This window comes from Lynx canadensis, chromosome C2 (assembly GCF_007474595.2).
Source record: "Lynx canadensis isolate LIC74 chromosome C2, mLynCan4.pri.v2, whole genome shotgun sequence".
Classification (NCBI taxonomy): Eukaryota; Metazoa; Chordata; class Mammalia; order Carnivora; family Felidae; genus Lynx; species Lynx canadensis.
This window is the reverse complement of record NC_044311.2, coordinates 70,830,294-70,853,652: the sequence shown is the minus strand read 5'-3', so window position 1 is coordinate 70,853,652 and position 23,359 is coordinate 70,830,294. Positions and strand designations below refer to the sequence as shown.

Below are 23,359 nucleotides of genomic sequence, written 5' to 3'. Positions count from 1 at the left end.
ACCATACACAGAGTATTCTTGGAGCAAAAGGGAACAATATCCTGTGAAGACTTAAAACAAAAAATCAAAGCTTGAAAATCTGTGACATTTTTATGACAACGGCACATCCACACTGTTGGAGAGAGAGAGTACTGTTGGAACTAGTCACATTTAAAGAGGTGAATTTGAGAGAAATGACAAAATATTAGAGGAAACACAAATACACAAATCTGATCATTAGTGTTACAAACCAACCTTCAAGAATCTGAAATTGGAGAAGTTGTTTCATGTCAGATGAAGTTCAAAACTGATTAAAGAAAAATTTAGCCTATGTAGTAGATTGGTATTCAAGACTTTCTTCCAATAGTTTAATTGGAGGTGCTATTTTTTATTAAGCAATTAAAAAAATCGAATTCCTTTGCATTAAGAAATTAGTAATGTTAAATCTAGAATAATTGATGATGCTAATTGCCAATTTCATGCACGTCCTGCACTGAAGTCCTATTATACAATGTTGTGTTTATCAGGTTAGTTTAGCAATAATAAAGCCCATGTAGTCACAGACAGAGTGGAGAAAGGAGATATTGAAAATGGAGCCTGACAAAGCTGAGGGAAGGCACTTGGATAAAGTTCTTTTAACATGAATCTGTAAAATTGGGTTTGGTATCTCAGAAAAGCAGATATTTTCTTGATTTGTCCAGAATTTCCTCTTTCATTTTGGGTCTAATCAGAAATGAGCAAATGTCAAACATTTCAGGAAATTCTGCTTCTGGTGCTGGCCAGGTGCTCAAACACCCTGAGCTTTTACATGATGCCTTAGTGCTTAAGTGTCTCTCAAATGATAGCTACTGGACGACTTCGGAGGCATTGCAATTCCAAGAAATAAGACTTAAAGGAGATACTTCAGACCAAATCTCTCAGAGTCAGGGTCATTGTGTGTGTGTGTGTGTGTGTGTGTGTGTGTGTGTGTATACACACATATAATGTTTAAAGTTTCATCTAAGATAATAGTTGAAGTGAATATAGGTAATTTGTACTATGAACGTGCATGGGGCTAACAGCTATGCATAGATTACCTCATATAATACTCACAACCCCAGGAATGACATGTTATTTCAACCTATGTTTCTGCTGCAGAAAAGGAGACTCAGCAAGGTTTGGACAATTGGCAGTGGGCAGAAGTGGGATTCAAACCTAGGTATTCAGGACAGTGAAGCTGGTGTTCCAACACTGCATTATGCAGCATGTCTAAAGATTAAGGTTTTCTTAATGAGCACATTAGGGTTCATTTAACTTGTTTCTCAGGAGTTTAAGTCTACTTTTTATTTAGGGAAGGAATACATGAAGCCACTCACATTGTTCACAGAGGAAAGAAAATAAGCTTTTCTTCAGGTTCTACCTTTAAAAAAAAAACTCCTCTAATCGCTGGCAGTCTTTGGGCACTAACTACATTAAAGAAGGTTAATCTGACATTCTGTTTATGAAGAGTCTCTGTGGCTAAAGGAAGAGTAAATTTTGATAGCTTACTAGTTCTTTGACCTTCAGCCATTTGACTAACTTTACAGCTTAGTTTTGCTGTCTGTTCAATGGAAAGTATAATATGTACTATTAAAGCATACTGTGAAGATAAAATGACAACAGCAATGAGAACACTATTACTTTTTAAGCGTCTCCTCTGTGCCAGAGTACTCTCATGAGGCACTGACTTACATGGTCATGTTTAATCTCTAACCCATAGAGGTACCAGTGATGTAACTGAGGCTCAGTACAATTTTTAAAAACTGCCTGTAGTCACATAGCCATGAAGTGGAGGAGGTTAGATCCAGATCAAGCCTATCTGTTCCTACAGCCTATGCTTGTCTTAGATGCTGTGCCCTTTTCACGTTACTCTACCTCTATAGACTACAGAACATTCTAGAAATATTGGGCATTATTATTTCCACCCAATTTGGACAATAGCATTATTTCATTATACTTTAATTATTTGAAGACATGTACTTTATGAATACTAGGGAAGTCACTGTTAATGATACCATGAGGTTGACCATGCTGTTTTGAGAGCAATAAATGAATGTAAGTTACTAGTACCAGTATTAGTTATTGTTAGTTGATTCCTGGTGCCAAAAAACTACTGGGGCTTGTATGCTCATAAAGGGGTATTGAGCCCACCTGTATCTTCTAACCTGGTTTTTTCATCTTCTTCTTATCACCAACAGAGGGCAGAGAAAATATAGATAATGTTTATGTCCATAGTTAAAATATTTTTTTAACATTATTTATTATTGAGAGACAGAGAGAGACAGAGCATGAGCAGGGGAGGGGCTGAGAGGTGGGGAGACACAGAATCTGAAGTAGGCTCCAGGCTCTGAGCTGTCAGCACAGAGCCTGACACGGGGCTTGAACTCACGGACCATAAGATCATGACCTGAGCCGAAGTCGGATGCTTAACCGACTGAGCTACCCAGGCACCCCTGTTTATGTCCATAGTTATAGGTACAGATCTGTGAAGATGTCTTTTCAAAAAAGAAGTCATCTTCAGATAAGATCAAATTCAGGCAAATTGAATTTTTATTTGCTTTGACATAGATTGGAATCAGTGATATTTTTTTCCCTCCTGTGTAGAGAGGAGAAAGAAAAGCATCTTGATAAATCTCCTTGACTTTCCTCAAGGTGTTCAGTATCTTTCTCTTTGGAAAAAGCAACAGGGTGTTATGACACAGCTTTGACCCTGAGGTTGACAAGCTTATGCCTGGGGCCTAATGCTACTGATAGATTTTGATGGGGACAAACATTCAGTTCCTGTATTCAGCAGCTTGTTCATTCATATGACAATCGGGAACACAACAAAGTCACTGTTCTAGAGTTTACATTCTAGCAGGAGAGAGACAGACAATAAAAACTCAACATACAATATGTTGGGGGATAATCTGGTATGCTGCAGAGAAAAACCTGGGACTTGGAATAGGAAGCTTGTGAGAGGGTATGATTTAAAAGACCTACAGGAAAGTCTTCTCTGATAAAGAGACATTTGGCAGAAACCTGAAGAAAGTGAGGGTCTGAGTCATGTAGCTGTGTAGGGAAAAAGTTTTCCAGGCAGTGGGCATAGGCTCTGAGGTTTGAGAGGATGTGGCAGGTTTGAGGAAAAGTCAGGAGGCCAGTGTGGCTAAAGAGTGCTGAAGGGAGGATGGAAGCAGAGGGAGTGAGGGAAGAACCCAGGGCTGATCACACGTAGCTTGTGAAACACTGTAAGGATCTGCCTTTTATCTGTGGTCAGATGGGAAGATGTTGGACACTTTCGAGCAGAAGATACTATGGTTGAAGTTCAATGTGGAAACAAACTGGGTCTTGGATACAGAATGGAATGTGTGCATAGGAGCTGGGGAGACAGAAGCAAAAGGCCAAGAATGGTGAACATATTGCAATAATCTGAGAGTTGGTGGTAACCTGCCCAGAGGTAGCAGTGGGGATAATAATTACATTCCAGGTACAGTTTGAAAGTAGAAGAAATGGGATTTTCTGCTACGTGTGAAGGGAAGAAAAGATTCGAAGAGGATTCCAAAATGTTTCTTCTGAGCAAGTGGCAAAATGGAGTTTCCATTTACATACATGGGAAAAAATATGGGAGGACGGCATTTTGTGTGGAAATTCAGAATTTGATTTTGAACATGTTGAATGTGAGGTGCCTATAAGGCATGTATGTGGAAGTGTTATATAGATAGTTGAATATGTAAGTCCAGGTTAGGGATCAGAATCTGTGACGTGCCTGTGTATGGATAGTTTCTAAGGTCCTGACATGAGGTTGGACTCATTTCGGGAGTAAGTAGAGATAAAGAAGAGATGTATAGTTGAGCCATGGAGCGCTCCAACCTTTAAAGATTTAGAAGATAATTAGGAGCCAGCAAAAGAGATTGGAAAATTCTCTGCCTGTAAAGTAGGGAAAATCAAACACACAGACACACACACACACACACACACACACACACACGTACACACACTCTTTTTCTGGTAAATATGAGCTAAGAAGTCAGTCTCCTGGGAAGGATAATGCTGAGCATTTCATGACATGCCAAGAAACTGAAGGAAAAGGGCTCTGATAGGGGAATAGCACTTCTCTTCGGTTTTGGTTGGACTGACAAACGATTTTAGAATTTGGGGTGAAGATAAAGTAGATGACATGAAGTATGATAATGGGGAAAATGAGCAACATGGTTATAAAAGGAGATAAAGAAACCTGTATGATAGAAGTCTCCTTGTGACTATGAATATACCTGCTTTTTGAAAAAAAATTAGGAACTGTAAACGAATGAATAAAGAGAATAGAATGCACCAATAATACACACCAAGATAACTTCTAACATTTTGGTATACTTTTTTCTAGTTTTTTCGTACACACACACACATATATATGTATAAATTAGGACTATATTGTAGATACATTATTATAGTCTGTCTTTGAATTGGATATAATAGTAAAACTATTTTTGGAAGGTTCATTTGTCATTCTGTTTTGGTGAGAGGAGAGAGACAATCAAAGAGAAGACAGTGCTAGGTTGAGAAATGTCTGGTCCAATATCAACCAATAAAGTCAAATGATGGCTGTATGTGTATATGAGAGAGACACACAGTAAGGGCGATTGTGGACTTGGTGAGTTGTGTCTTGGTGACGGATACATTGGTTGTGCTATGCATGGGGGCTGAGAAGACAAGGCTGACTAAAGCTTTGCCTATTTTTTACGTCAGGGTGGATTTCGGACTTGTTTTCCTGGACAGCTGGAGAATTGGTGGTTTTTCATTGCTAGATGTAGCAGAAACTGAAAGGGGAAAATATGTATAAATGCTTTGGCTGATATCTATCGATGTAAAGAGGTAATGAAATGAATTTGTGACACAAAGTAGGTTGTTTTGACTAAATTACTTGGTTTGCCTTTCCCTACAGCTTACAAAGAAAATAAATTCCATATCTCCCCTATATTTTTGAAGTTCTAGATACATATACCATCAAGATCTAATATAGGAACTTTTCCCATATATCTGTGAACATTTTGAAAGGATATTTTAGTTAATCAGTGAAGTGTTATGAACATGATGATAGCAAAATAATTTCTCTTATTGACAAGTTTTATGGCATGGATTACCTCTAAAATAAATACTTGATGAGATTAGATTCAGAAGATATTGGTTAAGACCAGAGCCAGTGAAAATCTCTTTCAAATAAATAATGAAAACAATAGAAATAATATTCAGTTGTAAACTTCTGACAGCAGTATGTAAAATGTGTGTGTGTGTGTGTGTGTGTGTGTGTGTGTGTATGTGTTTTTCTGTTTGTGTATTGCGAGCTCTCTTTTCATGTATGGGTTCTTGACTGGGGAGCACAATTGGCTAGAGAATGGGACTTTACAAGGTCAAGGTCACACATTCCACTGGCCACATAGAGGCAGAAAACTATGTCACAATCATCAACTGCATCAGAAATTCTATATAGTCATTTCATGGACTGATGCTCTTGGTCACATAACTAGACAAGAGAGTTTGGCTGGTTCAATCATATTCATCAGGAAAAAGAGACACAACTTCAAGCTATATGCTTTAGGCTATAGTGTATTGTCATACACTATAGGGCAATGATTTCAACTTTGTGAATGGCAGTATATACACAGAAGCTCCCAAATGTACAAACTCAATTGCATTAGAAAAGAGAAAAGCCCTACTTAGTCTTAACTCCAATATTTAGCTGAAAACAAGCACACTATAATTGTCTTTCACTTTTTTCCTAGTTAATACTGCATCAATAGCAAAGTTTTAGAAGAATATCACATTCTTTTATGAATGTACTATTCTATGTATCTCTGTTATTCATTATAATCAAATCAATGCATCAGAACATAGGCTTTTTCAAGATCTAAAGCAGCATCTTTACATTTCGGAGTTTGTGAAGTCCATCAGGGAAATAACGCAAGAGCACTGAGAAATTCACTCACTACGTTTCTGCCACTTCACGTTGAGGGTCATATGCAATGACAAATACTGAAACTTGCACCAGAGATCAAGTTGGTGAAACATTATTTTCTGACCATTATATTTTTGCTTTAAAAATCTCAACCTATGATTTCCTGACAAGTCCTTTTCTGATCGAGCTATCTATACCAGTCCTATAATAAAGTACAAAGCAGCGTAAGTTCCTCTGCAAATCCACTCGTTATCTGCTGGACTTTGGAACCCAACTGCCCTCTCATCTTTCAAGGAGAATTATGCTTTTATGCTATTCATTAAAAGAAGAAGAAGAAGAAAGGAAAAAGGTAAAACGCCAAGTCCATAACCTCTAACGAATCACTATTTCCATCTGCAGCCCGGCAGTAGTCTAAAAGCAGGAGCAGGAACAGAGAGAAAAGCCCCTTCTTTTAATCTAAAACTCTGCTTTAGCAAAAACCATTAACACAAACAGTGTGGATCAGCCTTTCCCTATGCAAAATGGACGAAGGTACCCAATTTTCTTTTATAATAAATCCGAAGTAGTTCTTTATCAGGGAAATCCGTTGTAATCTTTCAATTTCCCCTTTTAAAAATTAGACTCTGGCTATCAAAGCATGTTGGCCATGGGAATAAAATATTTATCTAACAGGTTTCCAGTCTTAACGACCACTTCCTATTCTTTATTTTTCTTAGACCTTTATGCCTCCCACCTACCAAAGTCTTCACTCAACCCTACCAACAGCCCAGCTGGCACCACAGATAAGAAACTGTTTTTTCCGTGACCTCTAAGCATTCTACTCCAAGGGAAAAGCAACGTGGAATGCACACTCAGCAGGCTACGAGCCTGGAGCCAGTTTGTCCTCGAGGCATTTCTGCCATAAAATATAATACTATCCACTGTGTTTTGCTCTAAGCCCATCCGTTCCCCACTCCCCTCTCTCCCCTTCCTGCTCTCACTCCGCACCTGGCTGCAATTCACGACCCGCACCGCACAATGCAAACAAAAGCCCAAAACAGCAACAGATTCCTTTGTTTTACATGCAAATCCTACCTCCGGTAGTTGTCACATCTTCCTCAAAAGCCACGCTTAATTTTTAATGACAGCGATCCAGTGCAGTCCTCCAAATAGCCACGGGTAATCATCATTGCCTCTCGTGCCTAAAGCTTTTCTGGACCATTAATGTCACAACCCTTGCTAACTCATAGCTTTAATACTCTCTGCTCAAAATGTCTGAAAGAGTTTGGGAGGACAATAGTGACAGGCACGCTAGACAGCCATGCTTGAAATTAGTTATCAGAAGCTCCGTTAAAGCTGCTTCATACTGTTTTTAAAGCGTGCAGGAGGTAGGATTTATTAGCCTATGATAGGCATGCTGTTTCTGTTTTTATTAAATACTGTAATAGGCTGTCTGTTAGCAATGCTGTGATAGGTCCAACATCACTTCCCACTGCTTTCGAATTTCATATTAAAAAGGGAGAGAGGACTCAGACTTCCTTGGGAGACCGAGAGGGACACCACCCTGCCTACTGGATCAGATTTCCAGATCCTCTATAACCGCAGGAGGAAGAATTCCTTGTGCAAATGATATTTTTACATGGAAAGTGAAGTTGAGATAAAAACACTCTAGGATTCCCCAAACAATTCTCTCACTCCCAGCAAGGGACTCCTGCTCTTCCCAGTTACAAAAATAAATGTTCTCTGGAGTCAGATAAAAGAATCAGTCCCCATGGGAAATGCTCTCATTATTACTGAGGTAGGAGTCAGGGTATGCGTATATGCAAAATCTCAAATGATGTATCAAATGGACTGAATGGATCAATGAGCACATTCATTATTTCATGCGGATTTGCAGAGCTTTGTGTTACAGTTTGAAGCAATCACATGTGTGCACTCCTGTCAAAGTGCAAAGAAGGAAAGGTGGGGGGGAGGGGGGGATCCACATTGGGCAGTCATGATCATGGAAGATGGAAGGAGGATTTCCTACCATTGGTCAGAGATGAGGCTGGAAATGCTACTCGGAAAAGTTGCTAAGTACTTTTCCAAATAAGGAAACAGAAAAAAGTTCTGGTAGTTCACAGTAACACAGAGAATGCGTTATGCTTCAACTACCCAGATTTTGTCCTTTTTTTATAGTGTTCTTTCTCCCCTCCTGCTATCCCAGGAGCAATAGTTATGTAGTAGTTGCTATGGAAACCGAGTGGTCGCTCCAGCAGAGGGGCTGAGGAAGGGCGGCAGATGGAATACGGACTGACGGAAATGTACTATGTCGGTCTATAGAATTGAAAATAAGGAGTGATTAATGAACACACAAAACTACTACCAAACAAAATCACAAAGGGAGTGATTGTAAATCACCATTATTTAATTACTTGTCGTTCTGTTATCTGGAAATGCTATTATGATCACAGCTTCCATTATTTGATTATATGTAAGAACCGAATACCTGAATTGCTTAGATGCCTGATGAAAAAAAAAAAAAAGATACTTTTTTGTTTTTTCTGCCTTTTTTTTTTTCTTTCAAATTCCTGGTTGTCAGTTTGAATATGCCTTGATTGTACGTGAATTTTAGTTATTACTTGACTGGTCACAATTTCTTCTCAGGAATAAAGCGTGATTTAGTGGGAAAATCTCCTTGTATCACAAACCATAGCCATGTTTCATTCTGAATGAGCATCCTTGTAGTGGTTTCTCTGAGGCAAAACCAAAATCTAAGTTGAATTTCAGTAAATAACTGTTTCCATAATGTTGGGGGGGGGCAGAGAAGATTTTATTTTTTCATTTCCACATTTGCAGTTCTTCAAATAGAGAAAATATATATATTTTTTGTATTCCATGTCCAACATCTTTCACCAGCCTCATGATCATACACAAGAAACTATTTCTTACCAGAGTAATTAAAATTTCACAGTTGTAAGGAGTCTGGGAATACAAAATTATCATCTAGAGTGCCTCAGCTTCATAGTTCGTAATTGGAGTAACTGACACCTTTGAAGGGAGAGCTCAAAACTTCCAAAATAAAATTGTTGGGAGGCAATTCTTCAGGATTTTATGAAAATCCCATTTTTATATAGGCAAGCATATCATCCAAAAATTTGCAATGGAGAAGGATTATATCAGGGAGAAAGGATTTATGATATACTCTTTAAAATGATGAGAGAGTAATATTATAAATTGAATATCCCAAATATCTTTTTCAAATGTAGGAAAGTATTTAATGACTGTATATGACAATCTAAACACCATTAACCACACCATGTATGATTTGCAGCGGTGGGGAGAGAGTCACAAAACTCCCTCCATTGGATATTTCCCTCCAAATCCTACATGTGGTTAATTCAGGAAATAGCTGATACTCCTACATGAGACAAATAGACAAGATTTGGTTCCTGATGAAAGGAGAGGGCGGGTCTGGGACAGAGATAGTTTGTGGTGCTTTGGGGAGACTCTGTCCCTGTCAGAGCAAAGGTCACTTGATCTCTCTGAAGATGAGGGGGGTTACTGAAAGGACTCCTCAGATGGGTATGGGGTGGGGTGGGGTGGAAGGCAGTTTGGTGGAGGCAATGGAGGAGGAGCAGGGAATGTGGAAAGGGAGCTGAATGGAGGGAAAGAAGAGGGAGAGCGGTCTATGAGGGAGGGAGGAAGGAAGGAATTTCTTGAGAGGTGGCATAGTGTCAGAAGAGGACCCAGCCTTTGAAACAAGGAGCCCTGATATTTGACCCTCGGTTCTGTTAGCCTGGTTGGGGTCTTGTGTAAAATGGGATGCTAACATGTCTTGTAAGACTGAAGTGACAATGGCATGGGACGTGACAAGGGAGGAGTGAAGCTCTTTGTAAACTGAATGCTAAAATAAGTGCTAGTTATACATGAGCAGGAAGAAAGAGGGCGACCAGGAAGGAGGGGGTACAGTGGGACAGAAGAGGAGTAAAGGAAGGGCAGGAAGAGAAGGAGGTGGGTCTGGGGAAGACAGAGGGGTAAGTGGAAGAGACTTTCTCCTGTTGAATCATGTAAGACAGAATTTCTTTCTTGCTGCTTGTTTTCTGGATCCCACTCCAATAACTGTTGCTTTATCGTTCTCCCCCTTTAATGAAGTTTCAGATAATAAAGTGTTCGGAATTCACAACTTTTGCAACAAGAGAAAAACTTACGCTGAATTTGTTGAAAAGCATGTACTACCATTTCAGAAACAGCTGATCTGAGGATTGAACTTAGTAATTCTTAGCATTGCTGTTTTGGATGGTTCCCTGGAGAATGAAGTTTGGGGCAGCAGAAGGCAGGGACTGAAGTGATATTTCAGAGCTATATTGCCAAACACATTCAGCAAGAGTACCTTGTGCATCTGTAACTTGATAACATTTTCAACAGCATCTGCTTTCTGAATGCACATTAAAAAAAAAACTTGTTCTGGAAAGAATTTGTGTATGTTAACAAATATTAGGTTGAGAACCGGAGCCTGGGTGGGAGTGATGTGATCACATATGCAGAGAATTTGCAGTTTACATGCACAGCCTGTAAGTTAAACAGTTTAATGAATGGAACGATGAATGCATAATTTCATTATGAGTCATCACTATTAAAATAAAAAAAAATTGATAGATACACAACCAGAAAGTGTAGCTATCTGTTGCAGATACAAGTGCTAATTATATTTCGGAGTATATAATTTATGCTCTGAATAATAGAGTAACTGCTTTTCCTCTGTTGTGACTATTTTTTCTAGGAACAACAGGAAAGTTACTTTAGAAACCACTTCCTTCCTGTTATATTCCTGTGAATGCTGAAGCTGACTCACTCTGAAGTCCAAGTTTAGATCCATGCAAGAGGCATTCTCCAGTATAAATGTGAAATTTTAGCCCTAGAAAAAATTAAAACAGTGGAAGACAATGTGACATTTAAAGCACAGTGTCTGATTTCCAGGACACAATGAGGTGCCTTTCATTGGTCTACATCACTTTTCATAAAGATTTTCCTTCCGATTAGAGGTTAAAAAAATTTAGTAGTAAAATGATAGTTTTGAAAACTTCACATTTATATATATTCCCATACATCATATTCGATCGTCAGAACAAAGTTATCGGGAGGCAGGGCCAATTTTAAGTCCCATTTCCTTTTGGAGCGCCTGAGGGTGAGGGAGGTGAAATGTTTTTCCAAGGATCACATAACCTGTACGTATGTCTTCTCACTCATAATCCAGTGTAATTTTTACTATACGAAAATTTATACCTAGTTCCTGATATTTCTCCTAGAAATATTCAGAAATATGAGCACTAGGAGAATTTTTTTAACTATTAAAATCCTAAGAGTTTCCTGTTGTATTTTTTTTTTCTTTTCATCTGGCATATGTTCATGCCTGGATTTTTGCTTTTTGTATCACAGCTCTTTCCATTTTTAAGATACAGTGGGTAAACCTTTTTAAAAGGTAAACTATAGATTGTCACAATTCTGCTAATTACAGAATTGACACTGAATATAATTTCATGTTCTTGGCAGCAGCTGAATAGGACTCTTTGATCTATGGGCCTGGAAGCACAAACCCACCTAGTAAGGCAATGAGTTGGATCATCTTCTTGGATTCTTTGATTGCGTTTCTGTCTGCTTAAGCATTAGGGGAGGTCTTGCAGAAACTCCTCCCCCTTCCTGTCAGCAGTTAGAACTTTCTGCAGGCTCTAGTGAATTACCATTCTGTATGCTTACAGTTGAAACGGGAAAAGGAGGTAGATAATTATATAATACACACATCAATTAATTTATCTGAATTTCCAGAAGAGTAGAAAACTCCTGTCTAGCATGCCCCCTCCCACCAGCAAGCACAGATAGAGATGCCGGAGCCTTGCTTGGATGCCCATGAAAGACCACTGGCAGCAGCTAGTTTAATCCAACTTTTTGAGGCTATCATTCTTTGGCTGAGCCATTGCATTTGGCAGACAGTTTATTGGGGCCGCGTCTCCATCCTTCTGAAACCTGTCAGAGTAGTGGACATAAATCAGCTTAAAAATAAAACATAAAATAGAGCATTGACAATTGTTGGGGTTTTATTTCATTTGGATTCTCCAACTTCCCAGGGCCTAGCTGCAGTCTTCCTGCTTACCGGAAACGTATTCTATATGGCATTGTAGCACTCCGGGCACAGTGGATCTATGTGCAGTCAATGAGAAGCTGATTGCTAGTCGCTGTGATGATGATGATGATGATGATGATGACACCGACGACTTATGTGCTACAGTAATATGTACTCTCTACGTAACATAGCATTAGATAAAATACCTGCTGCTTTCGGTGTAAGTTAATTAAAGACCTCTGTCTTTGGGGTGCTTGGGTGGCTCAATTGGTTAAGTGTCTAACTGACTCTTGACTTCAGCTCAGGTTATGATCTCACAATTTGTGAGTTTGAGGCCCACGTCAGGCTCTGTATGAGATTCTCTCGCTCACCCTCTCTCTCTGTTCCTCCCCCAGTTGTGGTTGCTCGCTCGGTCTCTCTCTCTCCTCTCAAAATAATAAACATTAAAAAAAGACCTCTTCCTTAAAACAAAACAAAAAAATCCTTTATATGAAGAAGACTCTGAGATTAGGTACAAAGGACAAAGATTTACATGTATTGGTGTTTATATTCATTTGTATATTTTAATTCACTTTATGTTGCTAGATTCTTAGGGTGGGGGAAGAAACCCTTGACAAAAAAAAAATGCTTGCTTTTTAGCTAGTGTGTAAACATGGATTGTAAAAGGTCCTACAGTACAGAACTATAGGAAAATCCTAATAAATCTATTACGTCTTTGTTGACTGGAGAATTTCTAAGTGTTTACTCCATGCTAGACCTCTAGGAAAGTTTTAACTATTTCAGTATTTCATAATTTACTTAGACAAAGAATGAGCAAAATGGATGTCAACAAATACATTTGTATACTGAAATGTATTTGTGAGGTTGCTTTTAGCAAGGGTTTCTTATCAAGGTTGGATATGATAGTGGTTTCACTGCATGTTGCGTTTTTTCTCCTTATATGCAAAATACAGTTTTAACTCTGATTTAAAAAGTGACATATGCTCATTTGCTCCTGGTTGCAAATTACGCATATAGAAAATATAAATCAAATTCTCCTGTGATCCTATAATCCACAGAAAATTTCTATTACTTTTTCTAACTTAAATCCAAGTTAGTTAACCTAGTGTAATAATGATTTTAAGAATAGAACTTAGTAAGCCATCACTTACATCTAATACCCAGTGCTCATCCCAACAAGTGCCCTCCTTAATGCCCATCACTCATTTAGTCCATCCACCCACTGAACACCCTGCCAATTTCCAATTAGTAGTTAAAAACTAAGATTATATTACATATGTACTTTTATGTTAATTTTCTCTTTGACATTATCACATTTTCCATGTTACTTTGAAATCTTCAAATCTTTTTTTTTTTTTTTTTTTTTTTCAACGTTTATTTATTTGTGGGACAGAGAGAGACAGAGCATGAACGGGGGAGGGGCAGAGAGAGAGGGAGACACAGAATCGGAAACAGGCTCCAGGCTCTGAGCCATCAGCCCAGAGCCCGACGCGGGGCTCGAACTCACGGACCGCGAGATAGTGACCTGGCTGAAGTCGGACGCTCAACGACTGCGCCACCCAGGCGCCCCTCTTCAACATCTTTTTTAATGGATGCATGTATTTTGTCATGTGGATATTCCCCTTATTTAAAAAAAAGCCGTCATTGAACACACAGATTATTTGGAGTATTTTCTTTAGCATAACACTTTACTGAAGGCCTTTTAACATAAATTTTGCTCTAAACACCTCTGGTTATGTGTATTAGGATAGATTTCCATATTTGTATCATTTGTCTGAATATGTGAACATTTAAAATGCTCTTGGTGTGCATTGCCTAAGCTGTTCTCTTAAAAGGTTGTACCGTTTTCATGGTTCTACCACGTCATACCCTCCCCATGGCAGGGTAGTCCTCCTGGTGAGACGAGGAGGCTTTGTTCTTCTCTTTCACACAGAGAAGTTTATTTCACTTTCATTTTGCTTTTGGGACTGGGTTGGAAGCCAGGAGCCGTATAAAAAGAGGGGAAAGAAAGGAGGGGAGGACGAGAGTTCCTAATGTTAGAATTTCGGTTTCAGTTTCCTGACGTGGACATGTTTGTATTCCCATCGTGGGATATGAGAGGGAAAATGAATTTTTGCAAATTCTAAGGCTTATGCTCATGTTGCTCTTACTGCTCAGAGCAAATCTCCCCAACTGTGTCCCTTGAAACCTGGGGGTATTGCTACGCCCGGGCGATTCTGTCGTATTCACAAATCCACAATTTAAATCTGGTGTGTCTTTCTGAAAATCAATTTTCTTAAAGATTTTGGTGGCAGGAGTTCTGAATTTTCGTGTTCTGTCAAGTTTTTAGCACATGTATGAGTAAGTAGAATTGCTTTCACAACATCATCAAACCTGGAATGTTTTAGATAAGCTTAGCAAACAGAATATTTTTATGAAATGGAAATCAGTGGAAATCTGGAATTTTCTTTGTTTAAGGAAGTCCTCTTGGAGGCATTCGTCAGAATGAACAGAGAACATATCCTTAGAACTGATGATGCTGATGCAGAAGGGTGTGAGCATATGACTTCTTGGTAAGTAAGAAGAGGCCTATCTCTGTGGCTTGTATGAAAATGGAGTTTGTCACCTTTCTAAGAATTGGTAGTTTTTGGATGTCACACATACAAAAATAACCCCCACACAAATCAGATCAACATCCTGCCAAAATTTCATTCAACCAAATCTCAATTTAAATTTACATAGTTCATGTTTTAATTCCTGCCAGTGAAGTAACTCAGATTGTGTGTGTGTGTGTGTGTGTGTGTAGACAGAGAGAAAGAGGGAGGTTTTTTTAAAAAAAAATTTTTAATGTTTTTATTTATTTATTTTTAAAATTTTTTTTTGTTTATTTTTGAGACAGAGAGAGACAGAGCATGAATGGGGGAGGGTCAGAGAGAGAGAGAGGGAGACACAGAATCTGAAACAGGCTCCAGGCTCTGCACTGTCAGCACAGAGCCCGACGTGGGGCTTGAACTCACGGACAGTGAGATCATGACCTGAGCCGAAGTCGGACGCTTAACCGACTGAACCACCCAGGCGCCCTTATTTATTTTTGAGACAGAGAGAGACAGAGCATGAACGGGGGAGGGGCAGAGAGAGAGGGAGACACAGAATCCAAAGCAAGCTCCAGGCTCTGAGCGGTCAGCACAGAACCCAACACAGGTTTTGAACTCATGGACTGAGAGATCATGAACTGAGCTGAAGTCAGACGTTTAACTGACTGAGCCACCCAGGCACCCCGAAAGAGAGAGGTTTTAATGCTATTTCTAATTTATCTTTTAAAAGTATACCAATTCTAAAATTATGTTTTCAACCGGGATCACTGACTGATAGTTAAAAACAGTATGTTCTTTTTAAGTGAGCCTGAAATATCAGAAAATATGCAAGATAATGAAGGAAATTCAGAATAACCTGAAATCACTGAGACATGTGTCAGAACTGACATCCCTAAAGTGCATCACAAAGCACTTGATAGCAACAAGGCTGATAACATTACCCGACTATGTCTAGTAAATGTGTAATGAAAAGCTGCAGTCGGTCAAAATCAAAGTGTAGACTGTACCCAAAATTTGTTTAAAATATGGGTTTATTATTATAGAGATGGAAAATGACTTTTTTTCTTGTGCAAGAAAACACTGGATAAGCATTCCATGAAGTCATCACTTCAGGGAAATTTAAATACCAATGATACAATTTTTAAAGGAAAAAATCTCCAGAATTCCACCAACTAAAAAGAAAGTTTTGGTTAGATTTACTAAAATGCATTGCATCGTAAAAATCAAGCAAGCCATTCCAAAGTGCTTGACATTGTCTTTAAGTTCAAAACATTACCTTTTCCATTCCTTTGGAGGATGAAGCTCATGGGATAGAAGATAATTTGGTAAAATCTTAACTATGAACATGGCCAGATGGTTGTTTGTTAAAATTAGAAAAAAAAAAACAAACTACCCCTTCATCAGGGTATTTGTGAATCACCTACTAGAAAATTGTACCAATATATAGAAAGAAAAGGGAAACAACCTAGGATTTTATGAAATGAATGGTAGCCCCAGAATGGTAAAGTAGGAAAACTGTATGACCACAAGTGGTGGCTTTGTATATCTGAACCAAGAAGAGGTAGCAAAGGAAATATAATGCTGCTAAAGTTATGTTTTCAAAAGACTGAGATTAACCCTGCTGTTTTTTAACTTAAAAAAAAGCTGTAATTGATATACGTCATTACATTAGTTTTAAGTGTATAACGTGATTCAATATATGTATATATTGCAAACTGATTACCACAGTAAGTCTAGTTAACGGCTGCCCTCACACATAGTTATGGACTTTTTTCTTGTGATGAGAACATTTAAGATCTACTTTCTTAGCAACTTTCAAATATACAATACAATATTAATAACTATAGTTGCCATGCTGTACATTACACACCCATGACTTATTTATTTTATAGCTGGGAGTTTATACCTTTTGACTTGTTTACCCATTTTTACACTCCCCACTCCCTCACCTCCAGCAACCATCAATCTGTTTCTGTAAGATTTGCTCTTCTAACTTATGTGTGTGAGAATCTAAAGCTTCCACATGTAAGTGAGATTGTATGGTATCTGTCTTTCTGTGTCTGACTTATTCACTTAGCACATAATGCCCTTAAGGTCCATCCGTGTTGTCACAAATGGCAAAATTTCATTCCTTTTTTTTTTTTTTATAGCTGAGTAGTAGTCCATTGTGTATATATACCACATCTTCTTTATCTATTCATCCATTGATGGACACTTAGGTTGTTTCCATGTCTTGGCTCTTGTAAATACTGCTACAATGAACATGGGGGTGTGTGTATCTTTTTTGATTTTCTTCTGAAAAATACCCAGAAGTGGAATTGCTAGATTGTATGCTGGTTCAATTTTTAATCTTTTGAGGAACCTCTATAGTGGTTGTCCCAATTTACATTCCCACCAACAGTGTACAAGGGTTCCCTTTTTTCTGCATAGTCACTAATATTTGTTATCATCTTAAAAATTTTTTTTGTTAATGTTTATTTTTGAGAGAGAGAGAGAGACAGACAGACAGAGCATGAGCTGGGGAGGGACAGAGAGAGAAGGAAACACAGAATTCAAAGCAGGCTCCAGGCTCTGAGCTATCAGCACAGAGCCCAACACAGGGCTCTAACCCACAAACCATGAGATCATGACCTGAGCTGAAGTTGGATGTCTAATTGACCGAGCCACCCAGGTGCCCCTTCTTATCTTTTTGATAATAGCTATTCTAATAGTTACGAAGTGATATTTCCTTGTGGTTTTGATTTGCATTTCCCTTATGATTAGTGATGTTCAGCATCTTTTCACGTGCCTGTTGGCCATCTGTATGTATTTTTTGGAAACAAATATCTATTCAAACCCTCTGCCCATTTTTTAAATCAGATTGTTTTTGTTATTGAGTTGTAGAAGTTCTTTATATATTTTGGATATTAACCCCTTATCAGATATATAATTTGCAAGTATCTTCACTCACTAAGTAGGTTGCCTTTTAATTCTGTTGACAATTTTGTTTCCTGTGCAAAAGCTTTTTAGTTTAGTGTGGTCTCACTTGTTTATTTTTGTATTTGTTGCTTTTGTTTTTGGTGTCAAATCCAAAAAATGGTTGCCAAGACCAATGTCAAGGAGCTTAAATCTATGTTTTTTTCTAGTTGTCTTATGGTTTCAGGTTTTACATTCAAGTCTTTAATCCATTTTGAGTTTATTTTTGTGTGTGGTGAACTCTACTCTCTTTATTTTCATATTAACTTGGATGTTAATACTTATTCATTTTTATTTGATAGTTCATTATTAGTGATATTAATTTCCGTGATGTTGATTTGAAAGTTACTTAATGGTGAAATATATGGTGAGCACATATTTAGTAAGCAATGTGCTTAGCAAAAGCAATACCAAATACAAAAATGTATAGATGAAGAGGAGATTCTAAGACTCCAGTAAGCTGAATGTAGCTCACTTTTCCATTCCTTTCTCCAATCAGCTAATGGTTCTGTGCAGGTATGGCCTTAAGCTCTGCTGGATGTCCTGTGGAGAAAACTCCACGGAATGCTTAAATGACTGAAAACTGACTTCTAGAAGTCATGGGGTGGGGGCAAGAAAACAGCATATCCTGGAAGGCATGACCCAGGGGATCTATGAATTCCTAGGGAAGGTCCTTGTTGGAATGTTTTGTTTTTTATATTCCAAGGAAAGAAACAGCAAAACATGCACATTGACTCCATTCTGGCCCTGAGCCTGGGAGAGTACAAGGTATCTGAAAGCAAGGAGGTTTTTTTCAGGTGCCCAAGGAGGCACTCACTGCCCAAAGACCTATGGGAGTAGAGACCACATGCCCAGGAGTGCTGCTACTTGGGTTCTCCAAGGATCATATGTAAGCCCCAATCAGCCAACAAAGAAAATAACAAATCCCAAAGAGAATGTAGTAGTTAGAAAAAGATAGTTTCAAACAAACTGAATAATGCCAAGTCAAATACATCTTCCAGAGGAGATAAATGATAATATATTTATACAGTGTGCGAGAGAAGGCAGGCAAGCAAGAGCACACTAAATACATGATTTTCTATCTAAACTATTTTGCTGGATATTAGAGACGCTTGGCGGGTCACCATTATGATGGAAGATCAAGTAAGTGCAAGACATATTCGAGGCACAGAAAAAAAAATACAGAGGCAGAAAAAGATAGGAGACCTGGGGGCTTGAATCCAGCAAATCAAACAGTCAACAAGAGATGTTACGGGGGCAGAAGAAGGAAAAGTTGAAAAAGAGGGATTTTTTTTTTAAAGTACCAAGAAAGTGTTTTCCCTGAGTAGAAGAAAGATTTGAAATCTGTTGCAGGCTGGACTTGACAGTATTTTCTCATGATCATCCTAAAATTGTAGTACTCTTGTGGATCTTTGTTTCGTAAATGAATATTCATTGAAAGAGCCAAATGACCAATGGAGGCAGAAGACCTGGTAAGCGGTGACACCTGATACACACATTCACACTTGCACAAACATACCCGCACAGTTGGCTAGGGAAAGGCTGGCCAGCAATGCACTGTGAAAGTGCTCTGTGAGCACACTTGAAGCAGAATGGTCATGCTGAAAAAGGAATTCTGATAAAAGCCTGGAATGGAGAGCGAGAGGATAAGTAAAAAGCATTCCAAGGACTCCTTCTTGAGGAAAAGAGGAGAGAGTCAAGTATTTTAAATCTCCTATTACAGGGGACAGAGGAGGAGCCATGTTGATGAGTAACCTAGCATCTTGGTTGTGGAAACAAAATGTCCTGATGAGAAAAATATTTAGTATTTAAAAATAGTGTGGAGAGAGGAGAATAATCATTGATGGAATGGAATGGTGCGGTAAAACTCCCAAATTAACAACAAAAACCCATCACACTACATGACAGCTTGATTAAACTAACAAAAAATGGCAAAGGACAAAGGGAGAAACACCAGTATAAAATAAATAAGATAAAGTGGAAAGGAAGACATAAATTTTAAGTATACTGGTTGTTTTATTATTTGTAAATAGAAGTTTTTCTTTAAAAGACTGAAATTTTCAGATCGGATTAAAGACAAATTCAAATTCTGTATATCCTATTTATTTATTTTTTACTTTTTTTTAACCTTTATTTATTTTGAGAGAGAAAGAGACAGAGTGAGAATGGGGAGGGGCAGAGAGAGAGGGAGACACAGAATCCGAAGCAGGTTCCAGGCTCTGAGCTATCAGCCGAGAGTCCGATGAGGGGTTTAACCCACAAACTGTGAGATCATGACCTCAGCCAAAGTCAGACGTTCATCTGACTGAGCCACTCAAGTGCCCCCTATATATCTTATGTATAGGAAAATAAAATTAAAGTGATAAAGCTTGATAATTAAAGGGTTGAAAAAGAGATACCAAGCAAATACAAGCTAAAAGAAAGTAGGGGGTGCAATATTAATGAAAATCAATATATTTAAACTTAGAAACAGTACACAGGATAAAAGGAAACATTAGATAATGATAAAATTCTATAATAAGATGATAATTTCTAAAGAAGGAATAATTGTCATAAACCTATATTTACTCTCCTACAAAGTAAAAAATGTAAATCAGTAAATTCATAAAGCAAAAATTATTGGAAATCTAGAGGTGAGCTTTTAAATGTTTTAATAGGAAGCCTTATTATTTTTTTAAAATGAAATTTATTATCAAATTGGTTTCCATACTACACCCAGTGCTCATCCCAACAGGTGCCCTCCTCAATGCCCATCACCCACTTTCCCCTCCCTCCCACCCTCCATCAACCCTCAGTTTATTCTCAGTTTTTAAAAGAGTCTTTTATGGTTTGGCTCCATCCCTCTCTAACTTTTTTTTTCCTTCCCCTCCCCCATGGGTTTCTGTTAAGTTTCTCAGGATCCATGTAAGAGTGAAAGCATATGGTATCTGTCATTCTTTGTATGACTTATTTCACTTAGCATAACTTCACTTAGCATAGTTCCATCCACGTTGCTACAAAAGGCCGTATTTCATTCTTCCTCATTGCCAAGTAGTATTCCATTGTGTATATAAACCACAATTTCTTTATCCATTCATTAGCTGATGGACATTTAGGCTCTTTCCATACTTTGGCTATTGTTGAAAGTGCTGCTGTAAACATTGGGGTACAAGTGCCCCTATGCATCCGCACTCCTATATCCCTTGGGTAAATTCCTAGCAGTGCTATTGTTGAGTCACAGGGTATATCTATTTTTAATTTTTTGAGGAACCTCCACACTGTTTTCCAGAGTGGCTGCACCAGTTTGCATTCTCACCAACAGTGCAAGAGGGTTGCCGTTTCTCCACATCCTCTCCAGCATCTATAGTCTCCTGATTTGTTCATTTTAGCCACTCTGGCGTGAGGTGATATCTGAGTGTGGTTTTGATTTGTATTTCCCTGATGAGGAGCGACGTTGAGCATCTTTTCATGTGCCTGTTGGCCATCTGGATGTTTTCTTTAGAGAAGTGTCTATTCATGTTTTCTGCCCATTTCTTCACTGGATTATTTGTTTTTCGAGTGTGGAGTTTGGTGAGTTCTTTATAGATTTTGGATACTGGCCCTTTGTCTGATATGTCATTTGCAAATATCTTTTCCCATTCCATCGGTTGCCTTTTAGTTTTCTTGGTTGTTTCCTTTGCAGTGCGGAAGCTTTTCATCTTCATGAGGTCCCAATAGTTAATTTTTGCTTTTAATTCCCTTGCTTTTGGGGATGTGTCAAGTAAGAAATTGCTGCGGCTGAGATCAGAGAGGTTTTTTCCTGCTTTCTCCTCTAGGGTTTTGATGGTTTCCTGCCTCACATTCAGGTCCTTTATCCATTTTGAGTTTATTTTTGTGAATGGTGTAAGAAAGTGGTCTAGTTTCATTCTTCTGCACGTTGCTGTCCAGTTCTCCCAGCACCATTTATTAGACTATCTTTTTTCCATTGGATATTCTTCCTGCTTTGTCAAAGATTGGTTGGCCATACTTTTATGGGTCCAATTCTGGAGTCTCTGTTCTATTCCATTGATCTATGCATCTGTTTTTGTGCCAATACCATGCTGTCTTGATGATTACAGCTTTGTAATAGAGGCTAAAGTCTGGGGTTGTGATGCCTAGGAGACCTTATTTTAAGTGAATGACAGTACCCTCTAAGAATTGGACAGGTTGGGGCTCCTGGGTGGCTCAGTCAGTTAAGCATCTAACTTCAGCTCAGGTCATGATCTCACAGTTTGTGAGTTCTGTGAGTTCCAGCCCTGCATTGCGCTCTGTGCTGAAAGCTCAGAGCCTGGAGCCTGCTTTGGATTCTCTCTCTCTCTCTCTCTCTCTCTCTCTCTCTCTGACCCTCCCCTGCTGATGCTCTGTCTCTCAAAAAAAAAATAAGCATTAAAAAAATTTAGAATTGGACAGGTTGCATATACAAAATTAAGTACACCCATCCTGTCCTCTTTGGCGTTCTGTGCCAGCTCATCCTTGTCTCATTTTTCACCTGAGCAAGTCCTCATGCTTAAGATCCAGCTCCTACCATCCCATAAATGCCCATGCATTTCTCTAATACTGCTCTTGAGAAATAATGTGTGGGCAAAGAAATGGGGCCCTGTTTTCTTTTGTGCATCCAGTGTATAGCACTGTGCTTGACACCTAGAAAATATGCAATAAAAGTGAACTGAACTCATGTATGAAGAGATGAACACATCCATGAATATGATGGATTCTGTTGCTTAGCTTCTTTTGCTTTTATTCTTCCTGGTAACAGTGATGGGTGTGACTTCCTGCTGAGAGGCTCACTCATGATGATGACATAACCTGTGTCTCTGTATATAGATGGCTTCTCTTTTGTCTTATGACCCACATGCCTAGTTGGTGAATGATGCTGTGAATGCATTTTATTTAGGTTCTGCTTCCTGAACTGCCAGTTGTGTCCATATCTGCAAAATTATTTGTTCCTTTGTTCTGGCCATTTTGTGCTGACTGTGGGGGGGGTGGTGAGTGTGGAGGCAGAAGAAATGTTACAGAAGCTCTGTTCAGTGACCCAGAAGATGTCTTTACCTTGCAGATGGTGTTTCATACAAATTTTCTGGTGTCCTGCTGAGATGCCTTCCTTGGCTGATGACTTCTTGAACATTTGGACAACCATTGCTTTGTAGCCTATACACCTTAGTACTTAACTTCAATTTCTGAAACAGTCTAAGGGGAAATTAATCCTGAATGGATTCAGGGAAGTTCAGTTGGTGAGCTTGACTCTACAGCTGCTAGAAGTGCTGCTTCTTGTAGGTTTTATTTATTTATTTATTTATTTATTTATTTATTTATTTATTTATTTATTTATTTATTTATTTTAATTCTAGCTTCTGGTATCTGTTAGCACGGCCCAGGTGTGCAGGATTTTCTTGTTCTCCTGTAAACATGACTTTGCCATCCCCTTTATTTGTCTGGCCATTAGTTATCAGATTGTTGACGGTTTGACTGACCACTCCTCAAAGCATCTGCTCCAGATACTACTTCTCCAAAGGGAATGAAGTATAGCTAATATGCTTTGCAATTAGTAGCTTAGGTTTAATTGCTTTTGTCTAGTTCCAGTCAACTTGCATGATTTTTAATCTATGTAATTCAGACTCAGTTATCCAATTTATGAGTATGTAAAATGTATCATATGGAAATCAATATCATACTCCTCTGTCTTCAAAATTCATTTCAAGGACCATTTTCTCAGGGAAGTCTCATCTGACTCGATCCAGAATGAGTTAGGGTTTCCTCTTCTCATATTCTTATTTTATTATGTGCCACCTTTCATTGTAGTTGTTTATATATCTCAGTAAAGACATTCAG

General features: G+C 38.5%; 1 protein-coding gene across 1 annotated transcript in view; it reads right to left on the bottom strand.

Annotated features, from left to right (window-relative positions):
* KCNMB2 (potassium calcium-activated channel subfamily M regulatory beta subunit 2) overlaps positions 1-7,415 on the bottom strand; it is a 240,906-nt gene extending 233,491 nt beyond the window's left edge. Inside the window, exon 1 of the mRNA XM_030330289.1 lies at positions 7,001-7,415. The gene's annotated coding sequence lies outside the window, so the exon portion shown is untranslated. The remainder of the gene's footprint in view (positions 1-7,000) is intronic.
* Positions 7,416-23,359: the final 15,944 nt, after the last annotated feature.